This window comes from Oncorhynchus gorbuscha, unplaced genomic scaffold (assembly GCF_021184085.1).
Source record: "Oncorhynchus gorbuscha isolate QuinsamMale2020 ecotype Even-year unplaced genomic scaffold, OgorEven_v1.0 Un_scaffold_1646, whole genome shotgun sequence".
NCBI classification, from domain to species: Eukaryota; Metazoa; Chordata; class Actinopteri; order Salmoniformes; family Salmonidae; genus Oncorhynchus; species Oncorhynchus gorbuscha.
Genome location: NW_025746366.1, coordinates 60,438 through 81,002, shown reverse-complemented (window position 1 = coordinate 81,002; position 20,565 = coordinate 60,438). Strand labels below are relative to the sequence as shown.

General features: G+C 42.4%; 1 pseudogene; it reads right to left on the bottom strand.

Moving 5' to 3' along the window:
• Positions 1-216: 216 nt before the first annotated feature.
• Positions 217-13,092, bottom strand: LOC124023585 (annotated as a pseudogene).
• Positions 13,093-20,565: the final 7,473 nt, after the last annotated feature.

Sequence of the window (20,565 nt, the reverse complement as noted above, 5' to 3'; positions counted from 1 at the left end):
ACTGCAAGGCTCATTTTCAATACTGCAAGGTTCATTTTCATATCATTTCAGACTGCAAGGCTCATTTTCAATACTGCAAGGTTCATTTTCATATCATTTCAGACTGCAAGGCTCATTTTCATACTGCAAGGTTCATTTCCATATTGTTTCATACTGTAAAGTAATTTTTTATATTGTTTCATGTGGAAGTGGAAAGGGGTAGAGAGACTAGGAGTCAAGTCTAGGAAGACCTCTTCTTGACAGATGTTGGAGAAAGTATATTGTGGTGGAGAGAGAGTAAGTGTTTTGATCTCAGTAAGTCTTCATGAAGTTAGAGAGAGAAAGGAGGCTTTGGCTTTGACTGGTGTTGGTTGGCAGGCGGTGGTACAGCACATGATCCAGGTACTGAAGAATTAACGGGTCAGTATTCAAAATAAGCTTCTCAAGAGTAAGAGCGCTGATCTAGGACCAGTTTTGCCCTTAAGATCATAATGAATAAGATAATATGGACAGGTGGAGAACCTGATTGTAGATCAGCACTTTCTACTCAGACTCTGTGAATACCGACGTCCCTGATGGTTTTGGGGACAGGATGTTGTGTCAAGTAATGGAACTGGATGGGGAACAGAGGGCCCTGTCCAGAAACAACCCCTAGACCCTAGTAGTAGCTCCACCCTGCCCTATAATAGGCTAGTAGTAATGCCTCCCTGTCCTATGAAAGGCTAGTCGTAGCGCCAACCTGCCACACAATAGGCTAGTAGCACCCTTAGCGGCATTGGCTGAAAGCGGATGTCTGGTTTTCAGGGATAAAGTATTTTCAACCTAACTTCCATTTCCCCTGAAAAACAGAAGTGAGGACTCCGCTCAGGCATCTTTCCACATTAGGTTAGGCTAGTAGTAGCTACAATCTTCCCTATGACAGGCTAGTTGTAATTCTGCCATATTGTTTATACACATCCAATCCTTTCAGATGTACCTGTGCCTAGGTGGTAGGAACTAGGGGTTGTTTTGAATGGGGCCGAGGAGTAGTGAAGGCTTAGCTATGTGGGCATGGTGTCCTGGTTCTCCTGGCTGTCCTGGTTCTCCTGGGAAGGTCCCTCTGGGCCATTGGGGCTCTCCTGTTGCACTGGGCTGGGCATCAGTCTGTGGTAGAGGTCCCGTACGGTGCCCAGGGTCTCTGCCATGTCCTCTGGGTAGCGTGTCTGCAGCTCCTCGTTGGCAACATAGTGGCTGTCATGGAACTCTGAGAAGTAGCGTCCCACCTCCGGGTGAGCAATCTCCAGAGGGGCAGAATGGGGCTCTAGATTTTCTAGGAGACGAGAGAAAAAGAGGCATAAAGATACTAAGTATAGTATCATTTAATAGGAAGTCTCAAACTGAGCCGAGGCAAGTTACTGTACAAGATAGCTGCATATTCTGTGTACATTTGAAAGTATATAGGCCTACTACTTAGCAGCACCTTACTCATCCAGCATGTATAACTCTTCAATAAGCATTTCAAGTATTACATTTGTCATGTTTCTTCTCAGAATGCCTCCTTAACAAACTACCACTGCCCTGACATTAAGAATGACATACTGTACATGTCACTGAAAGATAATGTCTCTGGTATAGATGTACCCTGGGCAGCGTATCGGCAGGTGCCATCCTGCACTAAGACGTTGTAGAAGGGCTGGTTAGCACCGCTGGACAGCTGGTGGACCCTCATGGTGGTAATCCACTCCTGGCTCATGGTGCACTTGGGGTCCCAGCCATAGATTGCACAGTTATAGCCAGACCTGGAGAGAAGGGGACAGTCACACAGTGTCACACATGGGGAAAGGGCACACTAATAATAATAATAATAAGCCATTTAGCAGACGCTAAGCGACTTACAGTCATGTGTGCATACATTCTACGTATGGGTGGTCCCGGGAATCGAACCCACTACCCTGGCGTTACAAGCGCCATGCTCTACCAACTGAGCTACAGAAGGACCACAGGTCTACAGGTTTATAAATCACAATGATTATAATAAAAAGTATTATTCCATAAATAGCTATTCTGCCATTCAACAGAGTACAGTAGTTTTACATTGACAGTGTTAATCAACAGCAGAGGATGGCAGCTTTACCCAGATAGAGGGTGGTGGAGGACAAACAGCTGATTCAGGGATGGATGAAAGGACAAACAGATGGAAAGATTGAGGGATTAATAGACGGAATGGATAAACAAACAGACATGCAGACGGACTGTTTGCTCGGACAGGGAAGCAGGCAGGCAGACAGGCTGCTCGGACAGACTGACTGCTCAGACACACCTCTTGTGTTTCATGATGAGGCCTACACTGTACTGCAGCTCTAGGTGTTCGGGGGCGCTGCGTCTCTTCACCTCTGGATCTACAGGGTGTTTCTTGTGTTGGATGTGTTCCAGGGTGTGTTGTACCAGATAACCCACTGCCCCATGTTGGGACGGGTCCAACGCCTGGATGTGCTGCAGGATGTCGAGGACCTGGAAGAGGCAGGAGAGGGGTCAGACACCAGTCATTATCAGTTGGGGAAAGCTTGTCCTCTGCTCTGGACTGTAGTAAGCAGGTAGAGGCAAGTTAATGGTTAGAGCATTGGGCCAGTAACTAAAAGGCTGCTGGTTCGAAAACTTGAGCAGACGAGGCGAAAAAAATGATCTGCCTATGTGCCCTTGAGTAAGGCACCCTTATTTGCTCCAGGGGTGCCGTATAAAACAACACATTTCACTGGACATATCTGGTGTATGTGACAATACAACTTTAAAAAAAAAGAAAGGCAGACCAATTTTTGTTGTTTTTTTCCCCCCCAAAAATCTGCAGTATCAAAGCCAGTATCAAAGCCAGCATAAATCCATTTGGTCCAATTACATGTACACTACATGGGCAAAAGTATGTGGACACCTGCTCGTCAAACATCTCATTCCAAAATCATGGTCATTATTATAGAGTTGGTCCTCCCTTTGCTACCATAACAGCCTCCACTCTTCTGGGAAGACTTTCCACTCGATGTTGGAAAAAGTGTTCGATGGGGTTGAGCCAAGTTTTCCATGGGGTTGAGCCAAGTTTTCCCACACTGAACATTTCTGTATGGACCTCGCTTTGTGCATGGGGCATTATCATGCTGAAACAGGGGCACAAGGGCTTTCCCCAAACTGTTGCCACAAAGTTGGACGCACAGAATTGTCTAGAATGTCTTTGTATGCTGTAGCATTAAGATTTCCCTTCACTGGAATTAAGGGTCCCGAACCATGAAAAACAGCCCCAGACCATTATTCCTTCTCCAACAAACTTTACAGTTGGCATTATGCATTTGGGCAGGTAGCGTTCTTTTGGCATCCGCCAAATCTAGATTCCTCTGTCGGACTGCAAGATGGTAAAGAGTGATTCATCACTACAGAGAACACGTGTTGAGCTTTACACCACTCAAGCCGACACTTGGCATTGTGCATGGGGATCTTAGGCATGTGTGCGGCTGCTCGGCCATGGAAACCCATTTCATAAAGCTTCCGACGAGCAGTTGCAACCGACGACAGACGATTTTTACACCATACGCGCTTCAGCACTCGGCGGTACAGTTCTATGAGCTTGTGTGGCCTAAAACCTTGCGGCTTAGCCGTTGTTGCTCCTAGACGTTTCCACTTCACAATAACAGCACTTACAGTTGACCGGGGCAGCTCTAACAGGGCAGAAATGTAACGAACTGACTTGTTGGACAGGTGGCATCCGATGAAGGTGCAATGTTGAAAGTCACCGAGCTCTTCAGTAAGGCCATTCTACTGCCATTATTTGTCTATGGAGATTTCATGGCTGTGTGCTCGATTTTATACACCGGTCAGCAACGGGTGTGGATGAAATAGCCGAATCCACAAATATGAAGGGGTGTCCACCTACTTTTTGGCCTTGTAGTGTATTTGGGTTTCGTGGGGCTCAGTTGGTAGAGCATGGCGCTTGCAACGCCAGGGTTATGGGGGAGTCGCTCTGGATAAGAGCGTCTGCTAAATTACCAAGATGTAAATGTAGATATGCCGTGTTGAAATATCATGCTAACCTTCTCAGGCCAGATGCCCAGGTGGAAGTAGAGTCTGGCCTGTAGTAGAAGGTACTGAACGTTGTCTGGGTTGATGGTGAGGTAGAGATCCAGAGAGTCTCTCAGCAGCTGGTAGGATTTTTCATTGCCCTCCCTGCATGACATAGCACAGTGATACACAGTGTTGTTTCATACCACAACAGCAACAGCTGAGTGTAGGAATTTATTTTTGACCAACTCTAACATTACCTCAAGGATGAGATCCTGAGGACAACATAGAAAAATCAGGAAAAAAAAGAAACATTTGGATTGATTCAATTCCATGATGTACGGTTGGAAATTCTGATGTCAGAAAAGCATCAATTATATATTAGTCCGAAAAAAAACATTCCTATGTTCATAAGTCTTACCCTCGTTTGCCGATGTTCAGCAGATTTCCCACCATCCTTAACAGCACTTCTGTTGTACTGATGGCATTGTAGTAGTCTGCAGTCACCTGATGACCAATGAGGTACTCGCACTCCTTAGCCGTCAGCTGCTTGCCTTTACCGAAGGCGTCAATGTACACAAAATCATAGATGTCCCCACTCCTGAATGAGACATGAGGTTTTATCAATACCAGTACAAACATGTTACTTTGACGCGGTTTCTGGCATGCAATGCAGACAATGCTACATTGGGTATATTGAAAACAAGCATTTTTGGGAGCGCAATACTGAATTTCACCCAATCATGAACTAGTTGAAAGCTAAACGTTAAACTATCCCATCAAGATCAATTAATTTTATGATTGTCTCTATGCACAACTATGCCAGTGGATGGAAAAACGTATAGTCCTTGATCACTAAAGATGCATTTGCCTTCCATTCACTTCCTCTCAGACTTTGGCCCCTTACCTTCTTTGTTGCTGGCACCAGCGAAGCAGGAAGTGATTGGGGAAGTTGACAGGCTCCAGTTGAACCCCCAGTTTCCTGGCCAGCGTCATGTAAAGGACAGAGAGGCTGATGGGAATGCCTGTCCGGCGGAGCAACACCTACGTAGGGAGGAGACATGGGAGTATGAGAACCACGTAATGTCTGTCATGTTTCTTAGTTGATTGATATAGCATTATAAAAAGGTCCTATATAGACTTTCACTTTATTTGAATAATCAAGTCCAGGGCCCATTTTCACAAGGTCTCAGAGTAACAGTGCTAATCTTGGATCAGGTCCCCCTGTCCCCTACTGTTATTCATCATGATTGAAAAGACACACAGAACTAAAACTCTGACACGCTTTGCGAATACTGGCCAAGGAAAACATCATCATCCATGTCCTCTATAACCTCTCTGAGCTACTGTACCTGGTGTGTAGATGTTGAGATTGTTCATACCTGGGTATATAGGAGTTGAGAGGGTTGTAGTAGCTCATACCTGGTGTATATAGGAGTTGAGAGGGTTGTTGTGTATGTAGGAGTTGAAGGTTGTAGTAGCTCATACCTGGTGTATGTAGGAGTTGAAGGTTGTAGTAGCTCATACCTGGTGTATGTAGGAGTTGAGAGGGTTGTAGTAGCTCATACCTGGTGTATATAGGAGTTGAGAGGGTTGTAGTAGCTCATACCTGGTGTATGTAGGAGTTGAAGGTTGTAGTAGCTCATACCTGGTGTATGTAGGAGTTGAGAGGGTTGTAGTAGCTCATACCTGGTGTATGTAGGAGTTGAGAGGGTTGTAGTAGCTCATACCTGGTGTATATAGGAGTTGAAGGTTGTAGTAGCTCATGCCTGGTATATAGGAGTTGAAGGTTGTATATCATGCCTGGTGTATGAGGAGTTGAAGGTTGTAGTAGTTCATATCTGGTGTATATAGGAGTTGAAGGTTGTAGTAGCTCATACCTGGTGTATATAGGAGTTGAGAGGGTTGTAGTAGTCACACTCGTTGCCCTTGTACTGAAGCTGCTCGTATAAAACAGCATTGAGGGTAACGACCACCTGTCTCTGGAGATCAAAGTCATCTACAGCAGAACAATCGCCTAGAACCAGACACAATCAGAAAACAGGATCACATTGTAAAGTACGTCAGTGAAGAATAGGGCTGAGAATTAAACAAAATTATACTTACACTCAAGACCTACAGATGAAGTCGGAAGTTTACATACACTTTCTGTAGTCATTAAAACTAGTTTCTCAACCACTCCACAAAATGTCTTGTTTCCAAACTATAGATTTGGCAAGTCGGTGCATGACACAAGTAATTTTTCCAACAAATGTTTACAGAGATTATTTTACTTATCATTCACTGTATCACAATTCCAGTGAGTCAGAGGTTTACGTACACTAAGTTGACTGTGCCTTTAAACAGCTCAGAAAATTCCAGAAAATTGTGTCATGGCTTTAGAAGATTCTGATAGGCTAATTGACATCATTTGAGTCAACCTGTGGATGTATTTCAAGGCTTACCTTCAAACTCAGTGATTTTTTGCTTGACATCATATTAAAATCAAAATAAATTAGCCAAGACCTCAGAAAAATTGTAGACCTCCACAAGTCTGGTTCATCCTTGGGAGCAATTTCCAAACGCCTGAAGGTACCACGTTCATCTGTACAAACAATAGTACACAAGTATAAACACCATGGAACCACGCAGCCGTCATACCACTCAGGAAGGATACTTGTTCTGTCTTCTAGAGATTAACTTACTTTGGTGCGAAAAGTGCAAATCAATCCCAGACCAACAGCAAAGGACCTTGTGAAGATGCTGGAGGAAACGGGTACAAAAGTATCTATATCCACAGTAAAACGAATCCTATATAGACATAACCTGAAAGGCCGCTCAGCAAGGAAGAAGCCACTGCTCCAAACCGCCATAAAAAAGCCAGACTTCGCTTTGCAACTGCACATGGTGACAAAGATCGTACTTTCCCTAGAAATGTCCTCTGGTCTGATGAAACAAAAATTGAACTGTTTGGCCATAATGACCATCATTATGTTTGGAGGCAAAAAGGGGAGGCTTGCAAGCCGAAGAACATCATCCCAACCGTAAAGCACGGGGGTGAATAGATGGCTTCATGAGGGAGGAAAATGATGTGGATATATTGAAGCAACATCTCAAAACATCAGTCAGGAAGTTAAAGCTTGGTCGCAAATGGGTCTTCCAAATGGACAATGACTCCAAGCATACTTCCAAAGTTGTGGCAAAATGGCTTAAGGACAACAAAGTCAAGGTATTGGAGTGGCCATCCCAAAGCCCTGACCTCAATCCTATAGAAAATGAGGCATACTAACCTGACTCAGTTACACCAGCTCTGTCAGGAGGAATGGGCCAAAATTCATCCAATTTATTGTGGGAAGCTTGTGGAAGGCTACCCAAAACGTTTGACCCATGTTAAACAATTTAAAGGCAATGCTGCCAAATACTAATTGAGAGTATGTAAACTTCTGACCCACTGGGAATGTGATGAAAGAAATAAAAGCTGAAATAAATCATTCTCGCTACTATTATTCTGACATTGCAATTTTTAAAAATGAAGTGGTGATCCTAACTGACCTAAGACAGGGAATTTTTACTAGGATTAAATGTCAGGAATTGTGAAAAACTGAGTTTAAATGTATTTGGCTAAGGTGTATGTAAACTTCCGACTTCAACTGTACCTGGTTAGATATTTTAAAGGGCGAGTTAACTCTAAAATCAAGTTTGGCATTTTCAGAACAAAAAAGGATCGTATGTCAATATGAACGTGCATGGACTCAAAACGACAGACTAATTATTCTGCTTCAAATCCTCATGAAGACTATGTTTTTTTGCTTTGGAATAAGCTCTTTGTATTCATTCCTAAGAGACACTGAGAGAACATGTGTTTCTCTCCAACTCCTCAGTCCAGACCAACCTTGTGTGACCCTCAGGCTTGGATGAGAGGGTTCTTTATCTGCAGCATCTTCTTGATCTTGTCAGTGATCTCCTCCAGCTGGGAGGATATACCGTCAATGACACATCTGCCAGGGGTTACAATACTGGTCTACCAGCAGAGCTCCTACAACAGGAGAGGAGACAATCGGAGACTGTAAAAATACACGGTTAAAAGCTGGTTATACACATTCATTCTTATGACCTTAACAGTTTCACTCTGTTATTTTCAAAAACCACAATGCAGAGGGAAACACAGACATTGTTTTTTTTCCCTAAACACCTCATTATTTCCAACATTATGCCCAAGATTCCCAACATTATTCACAAGAAGACAATGCTTACCAAGCTGTTTCTCTGAGTTTGTTAACACTAGTCACTAGGATAAGAGTGTATTGTGCAGTGCAGTGTGCAGTGCAGTGTATGGCTAAGCCCACTCCACATGTATGCTATTATGTCCATATTATTCAGCGTTACTTTGTTTGAGTGGTGTAAAGTACTTAAGTAAAAATACTTTCAAGTACTACTTAAGTCTTTATTTTTGGTATCTGTACTTTACATGACAATTTTTTATTTTTGGAAAACTTTTACTTCACTACATTAGAAAAGAATGCACTTTTTACTCCAAACATTTTCCCTGACACCCAAAAGTACTCGTTACATTTTGAATGCTTTTCAGGGCAGGAAAATGGGCCAATTCACGCACTTATCAAGAGAACATCCCTGGTCATCCCTACCGCCTCTGATCTGATGACTCACTAAACACACATGCTTCATTTGTAAACTGTGTTGGAGTGTGCCCCTGGCAGGCCATAAATATATTTTTAAAAATAAAAAATGGTGCAATGTGGATTACTTAAAATAAGGAATTTTAAATGATTTATAGTTTTACTTTTGATACTTAAGTACATTATCAATTACATTTACTTTTCATACTTAAGTATATTTAAAACAACATTTTAGACTTTTACTGAAGTAGTTTTACTGGGCGACTTTCACTGGAGTCATTTTCTATTAACATATCTTTACTTGTACTCAAGTATGACAATTGGGTACTTCTTCCACCACTGCCTTGTTTACACTGCAAGTCAAGAAAGTGTATTATCAACCTAAGTGCAATGTAGTGTATGGCTAGGCCCATTCCACGTCCACGACTCACCCTCTAGGGCTGACTGCTGCTCTGCAGGCTGCTCCAGAAACATCTTTAAACTCCTCAGGATGTTCTTCTGGCGCAGGAAATAAAGGATTTTCTTTGCATAGTACTTCAGTGTCAGGCTTTTCCTATGGGAGGCAGAGAGAGTGTGAAGAGAGATAGGAGAAAGAGTGAGCAAGGGAGAGAGAGCAAAAGAAGGATGGAGCAAGGGAGGTGAAAATGAGAGAGAAAGATAGATTGGGGAGAGAGTGATGAGAAAGAAGGCAAGAGAGGAGGGAGAAAAACTGATTTTCATTGTCCATTGTTAAAACGCTCCAGGGAGGATTAACACAGAATTAATGGCCAAAGATAGTTGTTGTGCTGGACTGGAGTGTGGACATGGTTCTTACCTCCTGTCTGAGTTGAGTATGGAGAGCAGCTCGTCTTCACAGAAGTGCTCTGGGGCGCCGAGGGACTCAATCTCAGCAAAGCTGTCCCCCAGCACCTGGCCAACGCAAGGCTGCGTTACAGATCTCTGGGTTAGTGCTAGAGGCCAGTCCAGCTCACACACACTCAAATACAGACACCACTACACGCACATGCACGCAGCGCAGGTAACACACGCTTGCATGTGCTCAACACACACACACAATGCACATATACACCATCAGGCCAGCCCAGTCACATTGAGCCTGATGTGGTGGGGTTAGGATAGCCAATAAATACAGTATCTTTCATGCAAATTTTTTACAATGTTAGTAACACCTCTTTCAGTCTCCACGAAGTGCACAGAGCAAAAATATTAAATGCAATTCTAGGCCTGCTCAGTCATGTGAAATCCATAGATTAGGGCCTAATGAATATTAAAAATGTACTGATTTCCTTATATGAACTGTAAATCAGTAAAACATTAGAAATTGTTGCATTTATATTTTTGTTCAGTATAGCTAGGCTGAATCAGAATGACAATAACAATGGCAGCTTACTACTAAAGACATCACTTACAACTTCCGTGAAGAATCTCTGGGAGATGGATACAACTGTTCGTCGTATTTGTAGACCAACAGTGTGCCGCGTTCTGTATTCTTTCAGCCAATCACAGCACTCGTTCTGGCGGTAATGCTTCTGCAATCTTGGCCATCTGGGGAGTGTAGGAAAAGGGACTGCAGTCAGAAAGTTAAGGCAGACAGTTAGCCATATAAAGTATTGACTTGAGGTGTGTGACAGTCTGACACATGATCACTCACAATAAAACAATCCAAAAGCATCCAATGTCTGCAATCTGCATTAGGCTTCAATTTAGTGCTGAACGATTGCCCACGTCGGTTCAATTACTTCAATTCTGTTTTTTTGTATTTTTTATTTCACCTTTATTTAACCAGGTAGGCTAGTTGAGAACAAGTTCTCATTTACAACTGCGACCTGGCCAAGATAAAGCATAGCAGTGTGAACAGAGCAACACATTTCTCTAGAGAGAAATCAAATCATTCACAAAATTAATCAAATCAAGAACCATGTGGAGTGCAGGGATTAAAGGAGTTGTTTTCATTAAGCAAATATTCAACCTAGTTCAGATCAGAAACGTAGTAATTAACAACAATGGTCATAATCCCTTGCAGCAGTTGTTTTTGCAGTTCAGACAGATCAGAGAGGAAGAGGCAAAGCAAAAGGTTTTACTCTCGCCAAAATCAGTCCAAAACAACCCCAATGCGTTTCTATGGGTTTATTTTGGACCTAAGTTTGTCACCTGCCTTCCCACCTTTGGGACAACGACTCCCATTGTTAGGGCGGAGACATGAGCATCTCGTCATTAGATAGATCTCTGGAAGAACACACCTGTACATCTGCTACGTTACGTTAGATACACACAGACCACCTGAGAGAGGAACGTACACAACAACGACAAGAGGGCCAGAGACAATGTGAAAGTATGCCTTTTCATCAAAGTAGATCTCATAAAATGATTGTCCGACAGCTCTGCAGCACACTTTGGCAGCCTAGCTATACTGAACAAAAATATAAAAAAGGCAACACGTAAAGTGTTGGTCCCATGATTCATGAGCTGAAAGAAAAGATCCCAGACATTTTCCATATGCACAAAAAGCTTATTTCTCTCACATTTTGTGCACAAATGTGTTTACATCCCTGTTAGTGAGCATTTTTCCTTTGCCAAAATATTCCATCCACCTGACAGGTGTGGCATATCAAGAAGCTGATTAAACAGCATGATTATTACACAGGTCCACCTTGTGCTGGGGACAATAAACAGCCACTCTAAAATGAGCAGTTGTGTCACACAACACAATGCCAAAGATGACTCAAGTTGAGGGAGAGGGCAATTGGCATGCCGCCTGCCAGAATGTCCACCAGAGCTGTTGCCAGAGAATGGAATGTTATAAGCCCCTTCCAACATCGTTTTATAGAAGTTGGCTATAAGTCCAACTGACTTCATATGTAACCACGCCAGCCCAGGACCTCCACATCCACATCCAGATTCTTCACCTGCAGGATCGTCTGAGACCAGCCGCCTGGACAGCTGATGAAACTAAGGAGTATTGTCTGTAATAAAGCCCTTTTTTTTGGGGGGGGTGACTCATTCTGATTGGCTGGGCCTGGCTCCCAAGTGGGTGGGCATATGCCCTCCCAGGGCCACCCAGGGTCACACCCCTACCCAGTTATGTAAAATTCATAGATTAGGGCCTAATTTATTTATTTATAATTGAGTGATTTCCTTAGATTAACTGTAACTCAGTAAAATCTTTGACATTGCTGCATGTTGCATTTACATTTGAGTTCAGTATAGCTAGGCTAAGTCAGAATGACAACCACGGTAGCTAACTACTAAAGACATCACAACTTCCTTGCATGTTGCATTTACATTTGAGTTCAGTATAGCTAGGCTAAGTCAGAATGACAACCACGGTAGCTAACTACTAAAGACATCACAACTTCCTTGCATGTTGCATTTATATTTTTGTTCAGTATAAATAGGATGACTAAAGACAGTACAGTATGGGGATGACAATGCTAGATGGCCTGGCTGACCGCTACTGCCTGAGCAGATGAGATGGTGACTTTTAAGGAATGAAAAATTAAGAAAGTAATCAAATAAAAACTAAGTAATATACACAACTGAAATAATACATAGTAATTTCCTATGTTTCTATTGATGTCTACCCAATGTGGACCTGATCAGAGACAATGGGATATTTTCTGTTTAGGCTGTGGAATTGCCATTAAAAAGCTCAGAAAAACATTTTGAAGTCATCGTTTCATAATGCATTTCATGTTTAAAAATAATAATAATCGAAACGGTGATGCTGATAGTTCGTGACCTTCAAAGAATACCAATATATTCTGAACCACTACGTTACTGCATGGGACTCAGAGAAAAACAAAGTGCCATGTCAAGCCAACTGATTTTTACAACAACTAACGTTACACAAGACCTGCAGTCCAATCATTGTATTTCCCACCGTTCAAGGTCACACAATTTCAATAGCTGTCCTCAGCGGCACAAGACAATAATTGTGAAATTGTTATTTTGACTGAGACATTTTATTAGTGCAGCTGCCTAGCTAAACTGGCTATAGTACCCACTGCTTTGTGTGATGTCAAATGTGGTGCATCAGCAGAAAGTCAACCGCCGTTAGACAGCTCCCTTTGCTTGCTCGCTATAACAGATCTGTTCTGACTGTACTGAAATAGATCTAATATTTTAGAGAGGAAACTGCGATTTAGATGCCAATTAGCGTTAGAGAGTCAAAGCTCTAGTTAGCAAGATAGCTAACAAGATGATAATAATGTCAGTTTACCTGAGTTTGTACTGGTGTCCCCAGACCTTCCCCTGCCGTGGCAAACGTCGTGTAGCCGCTTGCAGCTACAGGACACGTTGCAAATGTCGACATGTTTGAGGACAGGAAAGCATAAGATGTACTCAAGTAATTCGGCTGGCAGGTCTGTAAATTGTTTCTGTTCTATCTCGGAAACGAACCCGTTCAGGCTGGAGCACCCATCTCCTGCTCCAGACGTCGCCATCTTTACTGTTTACTCCGATTACCTCAATCCACAAGTCCGCCCCTTTCTGGCGCAGGGGGCCGAACTTCAAGATCACCCAAAGCTGTCAATAGCGTCTCAAAACCGTCCGGAGGGGCACATTTGGAAGATTGTTATTTAAAAATTAAAAATTAAATATTTTTATGGAATCAATTCACTGTTGTTAGTAACAACAAGACAAGTGTATGCTGCATATAGTAGTGATATATCAACATGCCATGGTTAATATGTTAGGATGTCAACAAATGTAATTTCAATTGTACATACACAAAGTATATCTGACCAAATTATGAAAGACAAGCATTGTCAATTTGAATTCCGTAACGTAAGTGCGGAAATGATTGTTGTCTATCAACAATGACAAGCCACGGTGGTCTGACAACTTGGATGGGAAATTACTGAGGTTTATAGAGGACAATATTGGCACTCCTATTTGCCACATATTAAATGTAAGTCTACTAGAAAGTGTGTTCCCTCAGGCCTGGAGGGAAGCTAAAGTCATTCCGCTACCCAAGAATAGTAAAGCCCCCTTTACTGGCTCAAATAGCCGACCAATCAGCCTTTTACCGAACCTTAGTACATTTTTGGAAAAAATTGTGTTTGACCAGATACAATGCTATTTTACAATAAACAAATTGACAACAGACTTTCAGCACGCTTATAGAGAAGGACATTCAACAAGCACCGCACTTATGACTGATGATTGGCTGATAGAAATTTATCATAGTCTGCTGCTGGAAACGCGCATGTGTTCTGGCTTTACACCCCTGCTATATCGTGGATAAAGAGTTACCGGTCTACAGTGGCGATTTTAGCATGCACATCTTGGTGGGGCAAAAAAAGAGAAAGTAGAATGCATGCCAGCAAAGCCACTACACTATACAATACAACACATCAACCATTATAACCGTGACCTACGGTGCTCACAAACGGCCTAAATAAAGCTGTACCAACAGCTGTCTAAACACCTTACCACCGCTACACCTGGCTATCAGCAGAGCCTTGTCTGGCAGCGAAATAGTTCATTCAGCCTAATTTACTGCCTTTTAAATATATATAGCTGATATGTCTGACTTGCTTAAACAAATGTGGTTTCTAATAACAATTGAGAAGTACAAACTATGGCATAGGGGAACGATAAGAGGATAAGATGCAATTTCGATTAGGACATTAATGAGCGTGCTAGGACAGCCATAGTCTATATAACTATTTGTTTAGCACTTTTCAAATGTACAGTGACAGTATTCAGAACATGGGGCATCCTTGGTGTTCTCCCTGTACACCAAGTCAGAACCATAGGATAAATAAAGGGGCATATAAGCAGACAATGAAAGCTCTTACAATATTCAATTATTACATTTCTCTAAAACAGGTTATAGGCTGCATGTGCACCATCAAGTCAGAACAGTAGGTGAAATTAAGAGGGGTAAATAAACCAAATGATTAGGGTGAGGTACATGGGCTACTAACAGTTTACTACACAACATACACTTAGTATTACTTTCTTAGCTACAGTATACATATATCTCCCTGGTATATTACATAATTTATGCAGCAGCATACATTTTTGGACCCCCCTTGTTGTGCGGTGCTCACTTGAACAGGAAGGTGGCATGGTGGTCCTTCATGGGCAAATATTGTCATCAAAGTCTGGCATTCTCTGGAGTTATGGTGATTTCAAAATAACTGGGATCTCAGAAAAAAGCTAAATCGAATCATGATGATGTCATTGATCTTCAGGTCGTAGCTCTAGAAAGATGCCGGATTTACAATTCTGAGTTGGATGACCATTCATATCATATTTTTCCAATTGGAGCTCGTTTATTCCCGACTTCCCAGTTATCTTGAACTCACTGAAGTCAAGTTAACAGATGTTTTGGGCACAGTACAAATCATGATTCATTGACAGCATAGCCAATGTTGAATGTTTATCATTTTAAACATGGAAAAGAGTCCCTTAATCCCAGATTTGGGACCACACAGCTACTCCACTGAATAACAGGCTAGTGATTGCTTTGCAATGCTTGCAGTTAGCCACTGTCACTGATTCCTTCCAAACCACTCACTGTTGAATTTGCGAATAATGCTCATGTGCAGTGGCAGATGAGCACCGATACCCTTTATCTATAATTTCTCTTCAGTATTTCTATTCATATGACAAGGATTAAAAAGGATTTGCCAGTAGATTGTCGACTTGATTCATGATGATGACTGCTAGCTAAGATTTTGAAAGTATGATGTTGACATGATCAGTCCAAAGCTACTGTAGATGTAATGTGATTTAACGTAATTTTATCTGTGGTCAATGACCTTTGAGCCTTCTTGGAGGGGCACTTCCAATGTAACTCTATAGCAGCACCCAAGGGGCTAGAATTTTCTAGTTCTACCCTTAGATTTGGCGGTGACGTAGTCTCCCCAGGAGTGGCATTACATTTATCCCAGCAGCATACAATCCTGCATACCATTGCTGGCTTGCTTCTGAAGCTAAGCAGGGTTTGCGATGACCAGGTGGCGAATCGCATCTCTGCATGTCTGGCAGACATATCAGTGTGGATGACGGATCACCACCTCAAGCTGAACCTCGGCAAGACGGAGCTGCTCTTCCTCCCGGGGAAGGACTGCCCGTTCCATGATCTCGCCATCACGGTTGACAACTCCATTGTGTCCTCCTCACAGAGCGCTAAGAACCTTGGTGTGATCCTGGACAACACCCTGTCGTTCTCAACCAACATCAAGGCGGTGGCCCGTTCCTGTAGGTTCATGCTCTACAACATCCGCAGAGTACGACCCTGCCTCACACAGGAAGCGGCGCAGGTCCTAATCCAGGCACTTGTCATCTCCCGTCTGGATTACTGCAACTCGCTGTTGGCTGGGCTCCCTGCCTGTGCCATTAAACCCCTTCAACTCATCCAGAACGCCGCAGTCCGTCTGGTGTTCAACCTTCCCAAGTTCTCTCACGTCACCCCGCTCCTCCGTTCTCTCCACTGGCTTCCAGTTGAAGCTCGCATCCGCTACAAGACCATGGTGCTTGCCTACGGAGCTGTGAGGGGAACGGCACCTCAGTACCTCCAGGCTCTGATCAGGCCCTACACCCAAACAAGGGCACTGCGTTCATCCACCTCTGGCCTGCTCGCCTCCCTACCACTGAGGAAGTACAGCTCCCGCTCAGCCCAGTCAAAGCTGTTCGCTGCTCTGGCCCCCAATGGTGGAACAAACTCCCTCACGACGCCAGGACAGTGGAGTCAATCACCACTTTCCGGAGACACCTGAAACCCCACCTCTTTAAGGAATACCTAGGATAGGATAAGTATTCCCCCCCCCCCTTTAAGATTTAGATGCACTATTGTAAAGTGACTGTTCCACTGGATCTCATAAGGTGAATGCACCAATTTGTAAGTCGCTCTGGATAAGAGCGTCTGCTAAATGACTTAAATGTAAATGTAAATGTAAATGGTTTGTCCTGGTCAGTTCCTGGCTGGGAGACCAGATGCTGCTGGAAGTGGTGTTGAAGGGCCAGTAGGAGGCACTCTTTCCTCTTGTCTAAAAAAAAATATCCCAATGCCACAGGTCAGTGATTGGGGACACTACTGGGATGTTAAACAGGTGTCCTGACTCTCTGAGGTCATTAAAGATCCCATGGCACTTATCATAAGAGTAGGGGTGTTAAACAGGTGTCCTGACTCTCTGAGGTCATTAAAGATCCCATGGCACTTATCATAAGAGTAGGGGTGTTAACCCCAGTGTCCTGGCTAAATTCCCAATCTGGCCCTCAAACCATCACATTCACCTAATAATCCCCAGTTTACAATTGGCTCATTCATCCCCTCCTCTCCCCTGTAACTATTCCCCAGGTTGTTGCTGCAAATGAGAACATGTTCTCAGTCAACTTACCTGGTAGAATAATAATATAATAATAATATATGCCATTTAGCAGACGCTTTTATCCAAAGCGACTTACAGTCATGTGTGCATACATTCTAAATAAAATAAATAATTACACTGAGCCAATCACAGCAGAACGCTCTGTATTTTCTGCTGGCTTGCCCCACCACCACAGAAAGCACTGAATTAGACTGAAACACCTGCATTCTGGAGCTGCCTTACTCAAGAAAGCACAAAAGAGACCATGTTTGTATGCGGCTTAATTAAGTCAATGATATATATATATATATATATTTAACATTGTTTGCAAACTGGTATGTGACAAGTATTATGCCAAAATAACATGCAAAACAGACAACCCCCCCCCAAAAACAATAAGATTTTATTTATTTTGCTAAAAATGTCGGTCAGAGCCCCACCTGCCCTGAATGGAGGGTTGCCACTACCTGTCTAACAGAACAGAGCGGGTGTTCTTTAATGGAATCCTCTCCAACATAATCCAGGTAGAACCAGGAATTCCCCAGAGTGGCTGTCTAGGCCCCTTACTTTTTTCAATCTTTTCTAACGACATGCCACTGGCTTTGAATAATTCCAGAGTGTCTATGGATGCGGAGGACTCAACACTTTAAATCTCAGCTACTACAGCGACTGAAATGACTGTAACAATTAACAAAGAGCTGCAGTTAGTTTCAAAATGGGTGGCAAGGAATAAGTTAGTCCTAAATATTTTAAAAATAAAAGCATTGTATTTGGGACATATCATTCACTAAACCCTAAACCAACTAAATCTTGCAATGAATAATGTGGAAATTGAGCAAACTGAAGTGACTAAACTGCTTGGAGTAACCCTGAATTGTAAATTGTAAACAGTAGCTAAGATATAGAGAAGCCTGTCCTTAATACAGCACTGCTCTGCATTCTTAAAAGCACTATCAACAAGGCAGGTCCTACAGGCCCTAGGTTTGTCACACATGGACTACTGTTCAGTCATGTGGTCAGGTGCCACAAAGAGGGACTTAGGGAAATTGCAATTGGCTCAGAACAGGGCAGCACGGCTGGCCCTTGGATGTACACAGAGACCTAACATTAATAAATGCATGTCAATCTCTCCTGGCTCAAAGTGGAGAGATTGATTCTTCACTACTTGTATTTGTGAGAGGTATTGACATGTTAAATGTACAGAGCTGTCTGTTTGAACTACTGACACACAGCTCGGACACCCATGCATACCCCACGAGACATGCCACCAGAGGTCTCTTCACAGCACCCAAGTCCAGAACAGACTATAGGAGGCGCACAGTACTACATAGAACCATGACAACATGGAACTCTATTCCACATCAAGTAACTGATGCAAGCATTCGATTCAGATAATTTTTCAAATAAAAATACAGGCACAGACACATGCATACACACCCACAATAGATATGTGGTAGTAGAGTAGTGGCCTGAGATCATATACTTAATATGCGTGCTTAATGTGTTCTGAAATCTGTTGTGAATACATTGTAATGTTTTTTAAATTGTATAAACTGCTTTAATCTTGCTGGACCCCAAGAAGAGTAGCTTCTGCCTTGGCAGGAACTAATTGGGATTCATAATAAATACAAATACACACACACTGTTCATTTGCTGGCTGACACCTTTTTTTGTCTGTACAGTATACTGTACGTATTCGCAGTATTTCACAGTTGTATTCTTCCATTTTGTTCTTTCTATTTTAGTCAACTAAACATCCAGCAGATTGCCAGTTAAATTAATCAGCTTCTTTAGGGGAACGTGTTGCTTTGATGGGCAATGTATCCATGACTACTTATCAAGTCATCTGGAAAAAAGACCCAGTTGTGATTTTTGCTCTAATAAAACTATGAGCAACTTCCCTTCAGACAGGATGAATTTTGATCCTGTTACGCCTAGAGATTAGGATCTCTGATGTAGAGCTGACTGACACATGGCTCTACAATTGTACAGTAACAGGTGTATGGGGTGTAAGGATAATGAAGTTGAATTTGAGCATCATAGGTAGCCCTATCCTCTGATCATCCTTATCCATTCCTGGTTGAATACTTATCCTCTGATCAATCCTTATCCATTCCTGGCTGAATACTTATCCTCCATTCCTGGCTGAATACTTATCCTCCATTCCTGGTTGAATACTTATCCTCTGATCAATCCTTATCCATTCCTGGCTGAATACTTATCCTCCATTCCTGGCTGAATACTTATCCTCCATTCCTGGCTGAATACTTATCCTCTGATCAATCATTATCCATTCCTGGCTGAATACTTATCCTCCATTCCTGGCTGAATACTTATCCTCCATTCCTGGCTGAATACTTATCCTCTGATCAATCATTATCCATTCCTCACTGAATACTTATTGCCAAATACTGCAGCATTATGTTCAATCATGTTCTCTTATTTTACCAGATAAATCACATTATAAATAAACAAATTACAGAATATACTGGTAACAATTTTTGTCTAGGACCATAGTTAATGCACGTGCTATACTATATGTACATCTTCATTTCATGTGTTGACCAACAGGTGTTAATGCTGGTACTCATAGGAGGTCTGTAATTTACTGGGCTTCTCATCACTTGCCACAGTTCCCGAGTGGCGCAGCGGTCTAAGGCACTGCATCTCAGTGATAGAGACGTCACTACAGAACCTGGTTAGATCCCGAGCTGTATCACAACCGGACGTGATGGGGAGTCCCATAGGGCGGCGCACAATTGACCCAACATTGTCCAGGGGTAGGCCGTCCTTTTAAAATAATAACTTGTTCTTAACTGACTTGCCTAATTAAATCAAGTTGAAATATAAATAAATAAATCACCAGGTGTATATGTCAGGTAACATAGTGCTCCTCTTCTGATACCTCAACAATAACATGTCACACAACAGATATACCACACCACACCCTACATTCTCTACACATTTGTGATCATCACTTATATCTACACTTCACCATTCAATCCCTCAAACTAGTATAACAGTGATGATTGTCTCTTTCTGATTGAATGGGTCTAATATTAACAGATTGGGTGATGGTGGGTTGTTACTATTTGTATACTGTGAATGTTGTATGTTCTGCTGCACTTGTATTCATTCAGGGATATTTATGTCTCTCTGTGTTTTCAAAGACAAGCAGCATCGGTGGCCCAGGAGTCTGCAACTCAAAGGAGAGACAGGGAGAGGAAGTCAACTCAGAGAACGTTCTTAATTCACGAGAGAGCAGGACAGGATTAATGCATGATGGGAGAAACAGTGTCATGTACCCACAGCTTGCTTTTGCTTCTATTAACTAATGTATTCAGCATAATCAATGGCTTAACATCCAGTATTTTCAGATATAAATCAAATGTAGATTGATATGAATGTAAATGTCAGGTTGATCTTAACTGCTTGTGATATAGATAAGGGCCCACTGTGTACTGAACAATAAACTTTGTGCTATTGTCATTAACTTTGCTTACACTTAACAAACATTTTACTAAGCTACTGACCGAACCTATGACTCTCTTGTTTAGCCAATATCACTTAGGGCCTACTGAAGGCTAGTCAAAATACCAGTATAAACATCACACAAGCATAGTTCAAAA